Below are 16,098 nucleotides of genomic sequence, written 5' to 3'. Positions count from 1 at the left end.
AAGTGTGCGTGCTGGAAATATATGGCACTATGTGTGCGATTTACTATGGCACTATGTGTGCGATCCACTATGGCACTATGTGTGCGATTTACTATGGCACTATGTGTGCGATTTACTATGGCACTATGTGTGCGATTCACTATGGCACTATGTGTGCGAACATAATAAGCACTATGTGTGCCACCTTCGGTTGTGGAAATAAATTGTGCATGAACGAGGTAAGTGATTAAGCTACTAACTAGATATCGAAATTGGGATTGTACGGTGTATGCATAAAATTATCTAGTACATTGTTGTTCCAACTTGTGGAAACGGATCCAAATCGATTGGGCTGACTTGGCGTTTGATTTGGTTGAAGGACTTGGCATGAGATCGAACCAAAATTTAAGAAATTGTAGTATAGATTGTTATGGTTGGAAACATCGATTTTGTATTATTTGTTTATTCACTTATGATTGTTATTGTTGGATGGTAGAGTAGTGCTTACGACTTACTGAGTTATGTACTCATTTGGTGTGCTTATTTGTTGTTTATTTAGGTTCTTGATCCATTTTGCGTGCTCGGGACTGTCATCGAAGTCATCACACCGTCTAGCGACTTTTTGGTATCTTCTTCTTAGATGGTTTAAGAAAACATTTCGGCATGTATAGGCTATTATGTTTTGTTTGAACTTGGTATGTAAAATTTTGAATAGCCATGCGAAAATGGCTTATAAATGTTTTGAGCATAATGTTATAATCATTTGGTATGTATATGCTCATTAAGAGGCATGGAAGTGTTTGGCAATGACCAGCCATTAGAATGGGTCATCATGCTTATATTTTGGACCATATATGAAAAAGGGGTGGTTGAATCATAGAAACTATGTGTTAGAGAAAGTCTACCCTAGAAAATGATGCTGGCAGCAGCAGTGACGTGGATGTGAAAAATCACTAAAAATAGTAGGAATGGAATTAAATAGTGAATAAATTATGTAAATGAACCTTGATGAATCTATTTTCATATGGAGGAAACGAAACGGTTATATGAGTTGTATGTTAAGAGATATTTGGGTTTTAGTGAAACAGGGCCAGAACGGTTTCTGGATTCCCTGTTCTGACTTTGAAAATTCATTATAAATTAACCAGAAATAATTAGGAGTCATACCATATATGTATAAATTCCTCCTTGAGTCTAGTTTCTATAGAAACAAACGGCACCAGTATTGAAGCCCTGCACAGGGATTTATTCGAGTTGTAACGCATGAAGGTCAGTGTAGTCGGCCCCTGTAACATGGGAAAGTTTAACTAATAAACTGTACTAATTGGCTTGACCAAAAATTCTAGAAAAAAATCTGTAGATGGAAATATGAGTCTAGTTTCAGAAAAAATTTACAAAGCTGATTTTCGAGTTGTAAAACTCAAGTTATGATTTTTGAAACGACTAGTACACAGATTGGCAGCTTGTCTGGAACTTCTCAATAAGTGGTTTGAAGTCTGTTAACACCTCGTGTTCGACTCCGGCGACGGTCTCGGGCTCGGGGTGTTACAATTTTATTGGTATCAGAGCCATGGTTTTGTCGGTTCTAGGACTACCATGGCACGTATGAGTCTAGCTATACATGCCTTAATGTTAATGTTTAAATGTGTGATGACTTCTGACGGTTAAAATGTTTTTTTTGTTGTTTTGATTAGTAAATGGATCCCGATGTAGAGAGAACCTTGGTGGATGACGTTGAAAGTGTAGCGGCTGCTCCTGCACAAGGGACGCCGCCTGTTGAACCTCAGTCATCTGCGAATAATCAAGGTGAGGGGGCTAAACAAGCCTTCTTTACCATGATGAATGAGTGGGTCGCGCAATATGCCCGAACCAATCCGGCTGTCCAACAATTCCCGAATTTGAATAATCCACCCCAAGAGCCCGTAATGCCATCGCCATCGACCTGTGAGGCTGAGTAAGCCACCAGATTTGATCGAAGCGGGGCTGAAGAGTTCAGGTCGTGAGTTATCGATGATGCCGAAGGGCCGAGTTCGCTTGACAACACGATTCGGTGTTTGATGAACTGTCATGCACACCGATGAATGTCTAAAGTGTGTTATATCCTTGTTGCGGGACTCGACCTACTATTGGTGGAGGACCTTGATTTCCATAGTTCCAAACGAACGAGTTACTTGGGATTTCTTTCAAACGGAGTTTCAAAGAAATATATTAGTCAACGGTTCATCGATCAAAAGCGTAAGGAATTCTCGGAACTCAAGCAAGGCCGCATGACAAGATTCGAATCGAACATGAGTTCGTAAGACTCGATCGGTATGCCCGGAGTGTGTGGCTGATGAGGTTGCTATGTGCAAGAGGTTTGAAGAAGGACTGAATGAAGATCTAAGACTACTAGTGGGTATTTTGGAGATAAAAGAATTCGTAACACTAGTTGAACGAGCCTGCAAGGCAGAGGAACTTGGAAAGGAGAAGAAGAAGGCTGAATTTGAAGCTAGAGACTATCGCAAAAGATCGACGGGTAAAGCTCCGTTCTCGGCTGTAAAGAAATTCAGAGAGGACACTAATAGATCGAGGACGACTGCAGGGATTTCCATTAGACCACGACCTTTGACGGACTCCCGATCTACTTCGGTAGCTAGTGTGGGCAATAACCGTCAAGAGAAACCTGAATGCCCCCAATGTGGGAGAAGACACATAGGTGAATGTTGGGGTAAGTCTACCAATAAGGCTTGTTACGGATGCGGTTCAAGGACCACCTCATTAGAGATTGCACGAGCTTGATGAGAAGAATAGGATGCAAGGTGCGAGACCTAGTGGAATGACAGTTAGAGGTAGACCACCAAGAATTTCAGGAGGTAGGGTGGTAGTCGAGAGGGGCTACCGACACTACTGTTTGATCTCGAGACCAGCGCTCTGCTAGAGCATATGCCACCCACGCACGAGAGGAGGCATCCTCCCCTGACGTTATCACCGGTACTTTCACTCTTTTCGATACTAATGTGATTGCTTTGATTGACCCTGGTTCTACTCATTCTTATATATGCGAAACCTTAGCATCCAGTAAGACTTTTCCTATTGAGTCTACTGAGTTTGTAATTCGGGTGTCAAACCCCTTGGGTCATTACGTGCTTGTCAACAAAGTGTGTAAGAAAAGTCCCCTAGTGTTTCGAGGTTCTTGTTTTCCGGCGGACTTGATGCTTTTGTCGCTCGGCGAATTGACGTTATTCTTGGGTTGGATTGGTTGACCATGCACGATGCGGTTGTAAATTGCAAAGGCAAGACTATCGATCTGAGGTGCGCGAATAACGAGATAATTCGGGTTGAGTCTACGGACTTAAAGGGGTTGCCAGCTGTAATATCAGCAATGTTGGCCCGAAATATGTAAGAAAAGGTGCGGCGTACCTTGCGTATGTGCTCGATGACAAGGAGTCGAAAAGAAACCCGAATCTGCGCTGGTTTGTGAATACCGGATGTTTTCCGAAGAATTGCGGGTTTGCCACTGTTCGAAATAGAGTTTAGCATCGAATTGGTACCGGTACTACTCCAATTTCGATAGCTCCGTATCGTATGGCACCAACGGAATTAAAGGAGTTGAAAGCTCGGTTGCAAGAATTGGTGGATAGAGGTTTTGCTCGCCTGAGTTTTTCGCCTTGAAGCGCGCCGTTGTTGTTTGTGAAAAGAAGGATGGAACCATGAGGTTGTGCATCGACTATCGTCATCTTAATAAAGCGGCGATAAAGAACAAATATCCGTTATCACAGATTGATGATTTGTTCGATCAACGAAGGAGCCTCGGTGTTTTCGAAAATAGATCGAGATCGGGCTATTATCGCCATGTAATTCGAGATTCGGACATACCCAAGACGCCTTGAACGCGATATGGTCACTACGAGTTCCTAGTGATGCCGTTTGGGCTTACTAATGCCCTGCGGTATTTATGGATTTGATGAATCGGATCTTCGCACCATATCCGGATCGGTTCGTAGTTGTCTTCATTGATGACATTTTGGTCTATTCGCAAAATGAGAACGAACACGCCGAACACCGAGATTAGTGTTGCAAATTTTACGGATAAGCGGTTATATGCTAAGTTCAACAAGTGTGAGTTCGGTTAAGAGAGGTTAGCTTCTTGGGTCATGTGGTATCTGCATCGTATTCGAGTCGACCGAGCAAAATTTCAGCCATACTTAACTGGAAGCCTCCAAGAAATATTATCGAGGTTCGAGCTTTTGGGACTTGCTTACTACTGACGGTTTGTAAAAGGATTCTCGATGATAGCCATACCCATGACAAAACCGCTTCGAAAGATGTCAAGTTTGAATGGACGGAAAAGTGTCGAAAAGTTTCACCAATTGAAAACTCATTTGACGAAAGCTCCAGTTCTAGTACTGACCGAATCGGCAAAAAGTTTGTCATCTATAGTGATGCCTCCCTACTTGGGTTAGGTTGCGTATTGATGCAAGAAGGTCGAGTTGTGGTCTGCGCGTCGAGACAATTAAAGCCACATGAGAAAAATTATCCAACCCATGATCTCGAATTGGCGGCCATCGTATTCGCCTTAAAGATATGGCGACATTACTTATTTGGTGAGAAGTGCCATGTGTTCGGATCACAAAAGTCTCAAATATTTGATGACTCAAAGAGACTTAAATCTGCGACAAAGACGATGGCTCGAGTTGTTAAAAGATTATGAGCTCGTCATTGATTATCACCCGGGAAAGGCTAATGTGGTTGCGGATGCCTTAAGCCGAAATCACCGCTTGCTTTACTGACGATGAATGTACACTTGTCTATCCTACCCGACAATGTGTTAGTAGCCGAATTAAAGGCCAAACCATTGTTAGCTCATCAAATTCGGGAAGCTTAGAAAGTTGATGAGGAGTTGCTTGCAAAACGGGCTGAGTGTGTTCTGAACAAGGAATCAGAGTTTCAAATTGATGATGACGATTGTTTGAGGTTCAGAAGTCGTCTGTGTGTTCCAAAGAATTCGGAACTTATTTCGATAATTCTGAATGAAGCCCATTGTAGCCGAATGGCAATCCACCCGGGGAGTACGAAGATGTACAACGATTTGAAACATCGGTTTTGGTGGCATGGTATGAAACGAGACATCTCTGATTTTGTTTCGAGATGTTTAATATGTCAACAAGTGAAAGCGGAACATCAAGTGCCATCGGGATTACTTCAGCCGATCACGATACTCGAGTGGAAATGGGATCGAGTCACAATGGACTTTGTATCCGGACTGCCATTGTCAGCAAGTAAGAAGGATGCGATTTGGGTCGTTGTAGATAGATTGACTAAGTCGGCTCACTTTGTCCCCGTGACGCACGGATTTTTCAATGGACAAACTAGCCAATTGTACGATTCTCGATTGTGAGACTACACGGGTGCCTATTTCCATCGTGTCGATAGAGATCCGAGATTTACCTCGCGATTTTGGAAGAAGTTGCAAGAAGCTTTGGGTACCAAGTTGCATTTCGAACCGCCTTTCACCCCCAAACCGATGGTCAATCCGAACGGATAATTCAAATACTCGAGGATATGTTGAGATGTTGCATCCTTGAGTTTAGTGGTTCATGGGAACGGTATTTGCCTTTGATTGAATTCGCCACAACAATAGCTTTCAATCGAGTATTAAGATGGCGCCTTACGAGGCTTTATACGGTCGTAAATGCCGTACCCTATTATTCTGACTGAACTTAGTGAAGGTAAATTCTTCTGGTTGACACAGTTAAGGATGCCGAGCAAAAGTTCGAATAATTCGTGAAAGTTTGAAAGTCGCCGGATCGCCAAAAGTCGTATGCGGATTTGAAAAGAAAAGATATTGAATATCAGGTTGGAGACAAGGTCTTTCTCAAAGTTTCACCTTGGAAGAAGGTGCTTAGATTTGGTTGTAAGGGCAAATTGAGTCCGAGGTTCATCGGGCCATATGAAGTATCCGAACGAGTTGGGCCAGTCGCATATCGATTAATTTTGCCCCCTGAGCTCGAAAAGATTCACAATGTTTTTCATGTCTCGATGCTTGACGATATAGGTCGATCCATCGCATGTAATTGCTCCGTCTGAGATTGAGATTCAGCCTAATTTGAGCTATGAAGAGGAACCGGTTCGCATTATGAGGCGTGAAGTAAAAGAGTTGCGCAATAGGAAAATCCCGTTAGTGAAGGTGTTGTGGCATAAACACGGAATGGAAGAAGCCACTTGGGAACTTGAGGACTCTATGAAAGAACGATACCCGAACCTATTCACCGGTAAGATTTTCGGGGACGAAAATTTCTTAAGTGGGGGAGAGTTGTGACATCCCAAAATTTGACCATAGTCGGGAAGTGGTTTCGGGACCGCTAAACCGAGTCACCGACATGTTCGAACGTAATATTTATTGTCTAGAATATGTGAAAAATGCATGTGTGAATTTTGAATTCTTTGATTTAGTTAATTTGATTGTGAATTGAAAGAAAAAGGACTCATGTGAAAGGATTTAAATATATGTGGCTAATTTTAAGAGATTAATAAAAGGATGAAGTAAAATAAATGGACTTGCATGTCAAATAGCCCATTCCTAAGGCTAGTGGCCGGCCATGTCAAGAGTGATGGGCAAGGGAAAACATGTTTCAAACATGTTTAGTTAATGGATTATGCTTGAAAGAATAAAGAAATGAAATTGAAAAAAAAAGATATGATGAAAACAAAAGAGAAAAAAAAGTGTCCATCCTCTCATCTTTTTCTTGCTTGGCCGAATATACTAAGAAGAAAGGGGGAAAAAGCTTGAGAAAAATCAGCCATGGGAGCCTACTAGACTAAGGTGTTTTGATACAAGAAGGTATGTTATATGCCACTCTTGAAAATGCATGCATGATTTGGAGGATTGGTTCAAAATTTTCCTTGAATCTCGAATCGAAACTAGGTTGTTAGGTGAGTTAAATTTCGGCCATGAATGTTGTCTTCCTTGGTGAGTGTTTTGATGTTGTTGTGATGAAAGCATGGAGATGAGTGAGTTCGAATGTTTAACAAAAAGGAAATTTTGTGCCATTGAGTTCTTGTTGTTATGTGTATGTGTGTGTGAATGAGTATTCGGCCATGCTATAGAATTTATGTTGCAAAATGATTAATGCTTAATGAGATGTATAATAGTACTTGTGAATGAGCTTGAGGGTATTTAAACAATTAGACATAAAAAGTGTGGTAATGAGGTTGAAAATTGTTGGATGGTTAATTGGGTAAGGAATGAAGCATTCGGCCATATGGGGTATGAATGGGCATAGGTGTTAAATACTTTGTATTGGAAATTTTGATAATAAGTAGCAATAAATTAAGATGAGATTGAGTAAATTTTCAGCTTAGTTGTGCTAAGTATTCGGCAATAACCAAAATAATGCATGTGAATGCCGTATGTTTGTGTTTGATGGAGAGGTAAATTGTTTGATTCAGCTCAAGAGCAAAGGGGAACTAAATTGGACAAAGGAAAGGAGAAAGCAAACGAGTAGCCGATTTGGAACCGTTCTACCCCAAACAAGGTAAGTCGTTAAGCACATATGTTTGATATTGCTCAAATGATTGGAAAATCTATGCAATTGTGTTTAATGGAATGCTATATATGTATGAATGAAATTGTATGTGTATGGAGTGATGACAATTGTTGAATGTAAAAGAAATAGTGAAATGTGTAGAAAGTTTGTTTCGGCACTAAGTGTGCGGGCAATACGTGTGTATGGTGACGAGATTGGCACTAAGTGTGCGTGCTGGAAATATATGGCACTATGTGTGCGATTTACTATGGCACTATGTGTGCGATCCACTATGGCACTATGTGTGCGATTTACTATGGCACTATGTGTGCGATTTACTATGGCACTATGTGTGCGATTTGCTATGGCACTATGTGTGCGAACATAATAAGCACTATGTGTGCAACCTTCGGTTGTGGAAATAAATTGTGCATGAACGAGGTAAGTGATTAAGCTACTAACTAGATATCGAAATTGGGATTGTACGGTGTATGCATAAAATTATCTAGTACATTGTTGTTCCAACTTGTGGAAACGGATCCAAATCGATTAATGACTTGGCGTTTGATTTGGTTGAAGGACTTGGCATGAGATCGAACCAAAAATTTAAGAAATTGTAGTATAGATTGTTATGGTTGGAAACATCGATTTTGTATTATTTGTTTATTCACTTATGATTGTTATTGTTGGATGGTAGAGTAGTGCTTACGACTTACTGAGTTATGTACTCATTTGGTGTGCTTATTTGTTGTTTATTTAGGTTCTTGATCCATTTTGCATGCTCGGACTGTCATCGAAGTCATCACACCGTCTAGAGACTTTTGGTATCTTCTTCTTAGATGGTTTAAGAAAACATTTCGGCATGTATAGGCTATTATGTTTTGTTTGAACTTGGTATGTAAAATTTTGAATAGCCATGCGAAAATGGCTTATAAATGTTTTGAGCATAATGTTATAATCATTTGGTATGTATATGCTCATTAAGAGGCATGGAAGTGTTTGGCAATGACCAGCCATTAGAATGGGTCATCATGCTTATATTTTGGACCATATATGAAAAAGGGGTGGTTGAATCATAGAAACTATGTGTTAGAGAAAGTCTACCCTAGAAAATGATGCTGGCAGCAGAAGTGACGTGGATGTGAAAAATCACTAAAAATAGTAGGAATGGAATTAAATAGTGAATAAATTATGTAAATGAACCTTGATGAATCTATTTTCATATGGAGGAAACGAAACGGTTATATGAGTTGTATGTTAAGAGATATTTGGGTTTTAGTGAAACAGGGCGAACGGTTTCGGAATTCCTGTTCGACTTTGAAAATTCATTATAAATTAACCAGAAATAATTAGGAGTCATACCATATATGTATAAATTCCTCCTTGAGTCTAGTTTCTATAGAAACAAACGGCACCAGATTGAAGCCCTACACAGGTCAGTGTAGTCGGCCCTCAGTAACATGGGAGAGTTTAACTAATAAAGCTGTACTAATTGGCTTGACCAAAATTCTAGAAAAAATATGTAGATGGAAATATGAGTCTAGTTTCGAAAAAATTTACAAAGCTGATTTTCGAGTTGTAAAACTCAAGTTATGATTTTGAAGCGACTAGTACACAGATTGGCAGCTTGTCTGGAACTTCTCAATAAGTGGTTTGAAGTCTGTTAACACCTCGTGTTCGACTCTGGCGACGGTCTCGGGCTCGGGGTGTTACAATCAAAGAGGGAGCGAAGTGATTCATGTAAAAACAAAGACAGTGTAGCAAAAGTTGAGTCAAATTTAAAGGGATCTACAAATAAATAAAAATGGGGTTCTTGACTTTATTTTATTTCCATTCTTAGGTTATTTAATATTTTAGGATTAGGTTTTATTAGGAATTTTTATTTTTTGCATAATAAAACAAGATAAATAAAGTGAACAAGTTGCAAAGTACAAAGTGTGGCAATAGATATATACATGTCTAGGATTAGATCTAGAGAGAGCTTGGTAGTTAAGAAGTCAAATTGACTCACCTCATCTTTTCTAGAATCCTACTCGGTGTATAGTATCTATTCACTTTTAACAATGAGGACATTGTTCATCTTAAGTAGGGGGACTGAAAAATTGAAATTATTTCCTCTTAGAATAAAATTTTCTTTTAATTATGATTAGGATATTTTTTGTTCAAAAATTTGAAATTTTATTTAGTATGCTAAACTTCAGATAAATAAAATTTGATTATTTCAATAATTGTTATGTTAGCTGAATTATGAAATAAATGTATTTTTATTAAAGCATGCAAATCATACCATAAAATTTTTTGGTTCCTTAGGAAAGTTAGGCATGCATGAAAGTTCAAGTCTCTAGAATTGACTTAGTAGTTTCTTAAGGCAAAATCCAAGGAAGCATGGAATGTTGAAAATCATTTAGGCAACTTTTGTTTGGATTGTTTGAGCCTTTCAAGCCAACCTTGATGAATTTTTATCCTTTGAAACCTAACTTTGAAACCATATGGCCTAATTTTATTTGAACGCATGCACTATTTAGCCATCACTTTTTCTCTTAATTATCTTTAAATTGTCCAAAACACTAGACTCTGTACTATTCAAAATATTCTTTGAAAATAAGTTTGGGGGAGTTGAAAAGAACTATCAAGAGCTCAAAAAATTGTAGTACATACAACAAAATGCTCGTGAAATAAAAGAAAAGAAGAAAGAGCATATGTACTTGAAAGAAAATAGATGTGCAAAAGAACATGTGCAAAAGAATATGTACTTGGCAAATCAAATGACACATATAACAAAATACTCAAAAATACTATACATGACATTGAACAAAATAAACAGAGTCTTTATACCAAAGCTTGTTTAGTTGATAGTGTGTTGACTCTCCAATTGTCTTCCAGTCCTTATGAGTCCTCGAGCTGTGTAAAACAGGGAAAAGAGAGGGGGTAAGCATTTTCATGCTTACTAAGCTCGAATAACCGGAAAGTAAACTTACCGAGTAATTAGCATACATCCATACTTAATTTATGAAATCATCCATTATAAAATGATTTCCTATTACATGCACTCAATCAATGAGTTAGTCACATAATCATGTATCATGTAATTTAACTAGATGAGCTCATCATTCAACATTTTATCCATATATGTATATCCCATGTTAATCTCGTAGAGTTTCTAGGAAATCTCGATGGAATACCCATTATCTGTCAATTCTTACGAATGATCATTCCATATATGCACTCCCGCGAACCTCACATCATATGGCAGGATTACCAGTCCAGGCTAAATCGCCCATATCATAAACTCATAAGGTGATGTCGGGATTACCAGTCCAGGCTAAATCCCTTATAGTGACAAACACCCTTAATGAGCTCAGATCTGAATTACTAGTCCAGGTTAAATTTAGACCTTAATAGTATTACCCGTTCGGGCTAAATCCTCAATGCACATATATTCTTTTAGGAGGCTCGATCATTCAAGGAACACCCGTCCAGGCTAGATTCCTTTCCATACCTGAGATCACGGAATACCCATCCGAGCTAAATCCTTACTGCAACACATGTAGGATCTCAATTCACATGTTAAACATGGTTTATCCATCGAATCCCCTTTTTATCCTCAACCGAGTTAGTTGACATCAAGTCATTACCAAAAGTTCATTTCATGCATTTTCATACCATCGATAAATCCAAATATCATGCATTCATAATTCATACAATTATGCATATTAGGGGTTTACTTTAAGTTATCTGAACTTACCTGGTATTCGTTTCAGAGATATGTTTCGGTTATTCCGAAACCTTGCGTTTACCACGATCAACCTCCGGAATTTGTTCCTCGGCGTATATATCAAAAAAATTAACTCATTAATACCCCACATTATACATTTCAAGTTTAATATCTACCCGATCCAAATGACCGTTTTGCCCCTAACCTTTGACATTTTTACGATTTAGTCCCTAAGCTCGTATAATGAAACACATACAATTTCTATCTTACCCAAGCCTAACCGAACATTTTTCTCTTATGGAATTCCATATTTTTCAATATTTTCCCCATTTCTACCACACATTCACATCTTTTGTAAAATAGTCCCTATAAGGGTTTCTCATGAAAATCAACTAGGAAAAGGAGTTTAACACACATTAATCGTTCATATTCCTCCATAATCCTTCAAAATATCAATAACACATGCATGGGTAAATTTTTGAACATGAACCCTAGCATGAAATATGGGTAGAAATGGAGAGAGCAAGCTACGAGGATTTAAAAAATACAAAGAACATGAAAAACGGGGCTTGGGAGCACTTACTATTGAGCTTGAAAATTGAAGAAACCCTAGCTATGGTGTCCTCCAAATTTCCCCAGCTATGGGAAGATGATGAGCATATTTTTGCTCCATTTTTCCCTTTTTATTTCATTAAAATGCCTAATGACCAAAATGCCCTCATGTCCTTTCTTTAAAATTTTAACCATGCAAGCCTATTTTTGTCCAAAAATTTAGAATTTGGGAAAATTAATCTCCAAGACCTTCTAATTCATAATCTAAGGAAATTTCATACAAATTGCTTCTAGAATCCAAGTTTTGCAATTTATTCAATTTAGTCCCTAATTTCCAATTGAACACCTTACTCAAAGAATTTCTTCATGAAAATTTAACACATTCATACACTCATATTCTAGGCCTCATAATAATCATAAAATAAATATTTTGATGTCAGATTTACGGTCCCGAAACCACTATTCTAACTAGGCCCTTTTTCGGGATGTTACAAGAATTTTTTTTCCTCTCTTCCATTTCTTTTTCTTCATCTATAAAATTCCATCGATTGTTGGAAAGAGAAAAAGGGTTCTTAGAGGGGGAATTGAAATTGAAATCGAAATCGAAAACCAAAAATGTTGACGGTAAACGGAGTGATAAATTGGGCACGAGCTTCGATTTCAAATTGTCAATACCTCCTAAGTCATGACCCAAAGATTTCCCCTTCACCTCCTCAACATTTTGCTTCAAAATCATCCATTTGTTTCTTCGATATTTACAAGGATATTCCTCCATCTCCCCCTTTTTAACTTTAAAATATTTGATTTTTTAAGTTATAGTTCTTTTTAACTTTTTGTCTTGTATGTGCAGCTTACAAGCAAGGAAAAAATGGAGAAAGAAAAAATGGAGAAAGAACGAGCAAGACTATAAGTTTAAGCTTTGTTTGTTTATTGCAATTTTGTTACGTGCTCCTTTTTCCATGAAATTTAATATAAATAATTGTTTTCATTTGATTTAGGGCAGTGCTGATGAATTGAATAAAGGATATTTTGATGATATGTCTGAGCTAAAACAACACGGTGGTAAGGTATTAACTGATTTGTTCTTTTTATATACATATAGGCTATACCATTTGCAAATCTGTTCAAATTTGTTAAATTGCAACTGATTTATGAGTAAAATTAATGTTACTTTCTGTAAACATTTTAATTGTTAGTTTTTTTTTCTTTTCTTGCAGATTGCACTGGCAAATAAGATTCTAATTCCTAGAATTGCAGCAAGGAAGTTTCCTACCATGGATGTTATATATTCTGATGGTAGAAAATCAAAGTTGCCAATTTTTTTTATGCAAGTGGCGTTGATGCTAGCAAGTTCGATGTCCTTGAAGGATCTTTAGTTTATCTATCATTTAGAGCAAACTCTCAGGTATGGTTTCCTTTTTCTATGTTTGTTTTGGATTAAATTTATGTATTTCTTAATGATGTTATAAATCTTCCATTTTTATCATGATAAGAGAATGTTGAATAGATAGTGCATTGCTTTAAAATTGTGATAAGGGGCATATCAGCGACTCTATGGCAATTGAGGGGTTAGCACTAAATTACAATCATGAAAACAACAAAAACATGAGAAACAAAAGATGTTGTTGGTTGCTAACTTTTCTTTTCTCTTGTTTCTGGTTATTATTGTTGATGATGCATTTTAACTCCTTTTCCTTGTCAGGCTATGGTCGATTCTTGAAGCAAGCCTTTTTATGACGCCCTTTAGTGGGTCCAAGAGCATGCAGCTATATGAGGTTCTATGTTTTTTCTATTTAACTTTTCATTCTTTTTTGGCATGTGTGGTGGATCAACGATTCTCACTTTTCTGTTGCTAGAAAGAACTTATAGTTACATGCATCTGTAGTCAATAATAATAACAAACAAATAAAACAGCAAACAAGAATAGAAGATAACCATGCTGGTATGACTTATGAGTTATGACCATCCTAGTTGAGCTTCTAGCTCATCAGATCAGCCTATAATTAATAATGCAGTTCTCCGTTTATTTACTGTATTTGAATGAAAATTCTTGGCAGCTGATTTTATGTTTTATATAATTTATTTGTTGAAATAATCGTGTTTGGAAATTATTATGTGTTGCTAAATTATAATATATTTGCTATTATCAGGTATCTTTTATAGACTTTTGGGTCTTATGCTTGAATCCCATTAAACGACTGCTTCTTTGATTTGTGAGGAAATCTAGTGATGGAGCAAAGGATGCTCTTCAGAGGCATATTGGTTATTCATTTGGTTATCATTATTACTTCAGAAAGGAACTTAAGATTCTGGACCTTCCAACTGGGTAATCAAAAGTTTCTTATATCCTAATCAATAACATAACTAATATTCATACAGTTCTGTTTTGTTAGTCTGAGAAGATGCTTTTTCACTTGTTTGAAGGTACATTTTCCTGCTTGACAAATTTGGTAGAATCAGATGGCAGGGCTTTGTTTTGGCAAAGCAAGGAGGGTTGTCATCACTTTTTTATTGCACGGAAGTTATTCTGGAGGAAAAATAGGTAGCCTGGCATTTTTAGGTACCGTATTATCTTAATGGGTTAATCTTCGTTTTTGTATTCAAGGGATACTAGTGTCAAATGAAAATAATGATGTGCTTTGTTGGAAACATGGTCCTGTTTGTTGTTTTCTTTTAGATTTCTACAAGCAAGCAAAGCCTTAGGTTTTCCATTTTTGGTGAGCGAGTGGAAAAGTAAAGAAGTATCCTTATGCTAGTGTCAGTTTTATTTCAACTTCACTTTCTTGTATTCTAGTTTTGTGTCAAACTTAAGTTATATGCCTATCAATATCCCATTGATATTCCTTGTGGATACTTTTGGCTTGCCTGGAGTAGCTTAGTTCTTATACTAAAAGCGTGTTGGCTCAACAAGATGAACAAGTTCACAGTTTTGAGAGACCTCAATTTTGTTGCAGAAAACCTTGGTGTTGAGTTTTTCAAAGGTATTGTTGTGGTATAATAATCTTCCCATTACTGATGATGTGTAGAGTTGAATGAATTTTGTATTATTTTCTTCAACAATTAGAATAAATTGAATTTATCTCTTCGATATTGAACCGGTTGGCAAAGCTGTTGAGGGAGTATTGTTATGGGGCATTGGGATTTGGTGGACAAAGTGACTAAGCAGATAAATTGGCAATTCCTGGGAAACTTAAATTGCCAAATCTTGAGTATTTTGAGGTTATATCATTTGGTATAATTTGTTTAATCATTTCCTTTAAGGCAATCATTAATGCAAAACTTTCTCATTAACATCACATTTTCCAATTTTATAATGTAGATAAACAAACATTTTTTGTTTCTTTTAGTTGAAAAAGGAAAAATAAAAAGATACTATTTTTCTTTTGGATGCTTTGTGACTTTTTCTTTTATTTGTAATAAAAATTTTGTGTTTAATACAATTAATTAATTTTAGATTATAACACACTAAAAAGTTTTATATAAAAATTATGTAAATAACAAATGAAACTTTAGTTGAAATAATAAAATTGAGATAAATTGAGAAGCAATGCATTCAAATAATTGTGTACTATTTTAAAATCCAAGAAACAAAATTTTAAATGTTTTAATATAATTAAATATAAAAATAAAAAAACATTTTGTATAATTTAATATAAAATAATTATATTAAGAATGTTATTAAATTATATTTAATAATAATTATATTAAAATATCATTAAAATATTTATTTTATTAAATTATATTTAATAATAATCTTATTAAAATTTGATACCCATATCTAAAAAAAATTCTGCTAAGGGTATTATGGTCATTTTAGTTTTTTTCTTTATGCTATTACATATCTATTCCATTCAACCAAACACAATAATACTATTACAATTCTATTCCATTACATTCAACCAAACAATTGAATTACTGATTACAACCCTATTCTATTATAGCTCTATTCCATTACAACTTCATTCCATTATAGCCCTATTCCATTACAGCCCTATTCCATTCAAGTGAATCAAACGTGCCCTTAATGATTACAGCTTAACCTTGAATAAGGGAATAAAATCAAATTGGTAGGGATTTAACATGTCTTTATTAGGGAGCATTTAGTCTATTTTTTCTATCATAAGAATAATTGAGATTAAGTTGAATGATATGTATACTTAAGTAGCGTAAATCTCAAAATTCTTGTTTTTAAGCATAAGTATACCAAATTCATAATTCTGGGAAGAACGTTATTTTGAAGGAAATTTTTAAAGGTGTTTTTGAAAAAATTCTTTTCAATTTGTGCATTACTCGGGACGAGCAATGAATTAAGTTTAGGGGTGTGGAAACACAAAAATATACACACTT

General features: G+C 36.5%; 1 pseudogene; it reads left to right on the top strand.

Moving 5' to 3' along the window:
- LOC108487843 (uncharacterized) overlaps positions 1–14,293 on the top strand; it is a 45,424-nt pseudogene extending 31,131 nt beyond the window's left edge.
- The last annotated feature ends 1,805 nt before the right edge of the window (positions 14,294–16,098 follow it).

This window comes from Gossypium arboreum, chromosome 10 (assembly GCF_025698485.1).
Source record: "Gossypium arboreum isolate Shixiya-1 chromosome 10, ASM2569848v2, whole genome shotgun sequence".
Taxonomy (NCBI): domain Eukaryota; kingdom Viridiplantae; phylum Streptophyta; class Magnoliopsida; order Malvales; family Malvaceae; genus Gossypium; species Gossypium arboreum.
The sequence above is the reverse complement of the archived record's forward strand: the minus strand, read 5'-3'. Positions and strand labels throughout refer to the sequence as shown.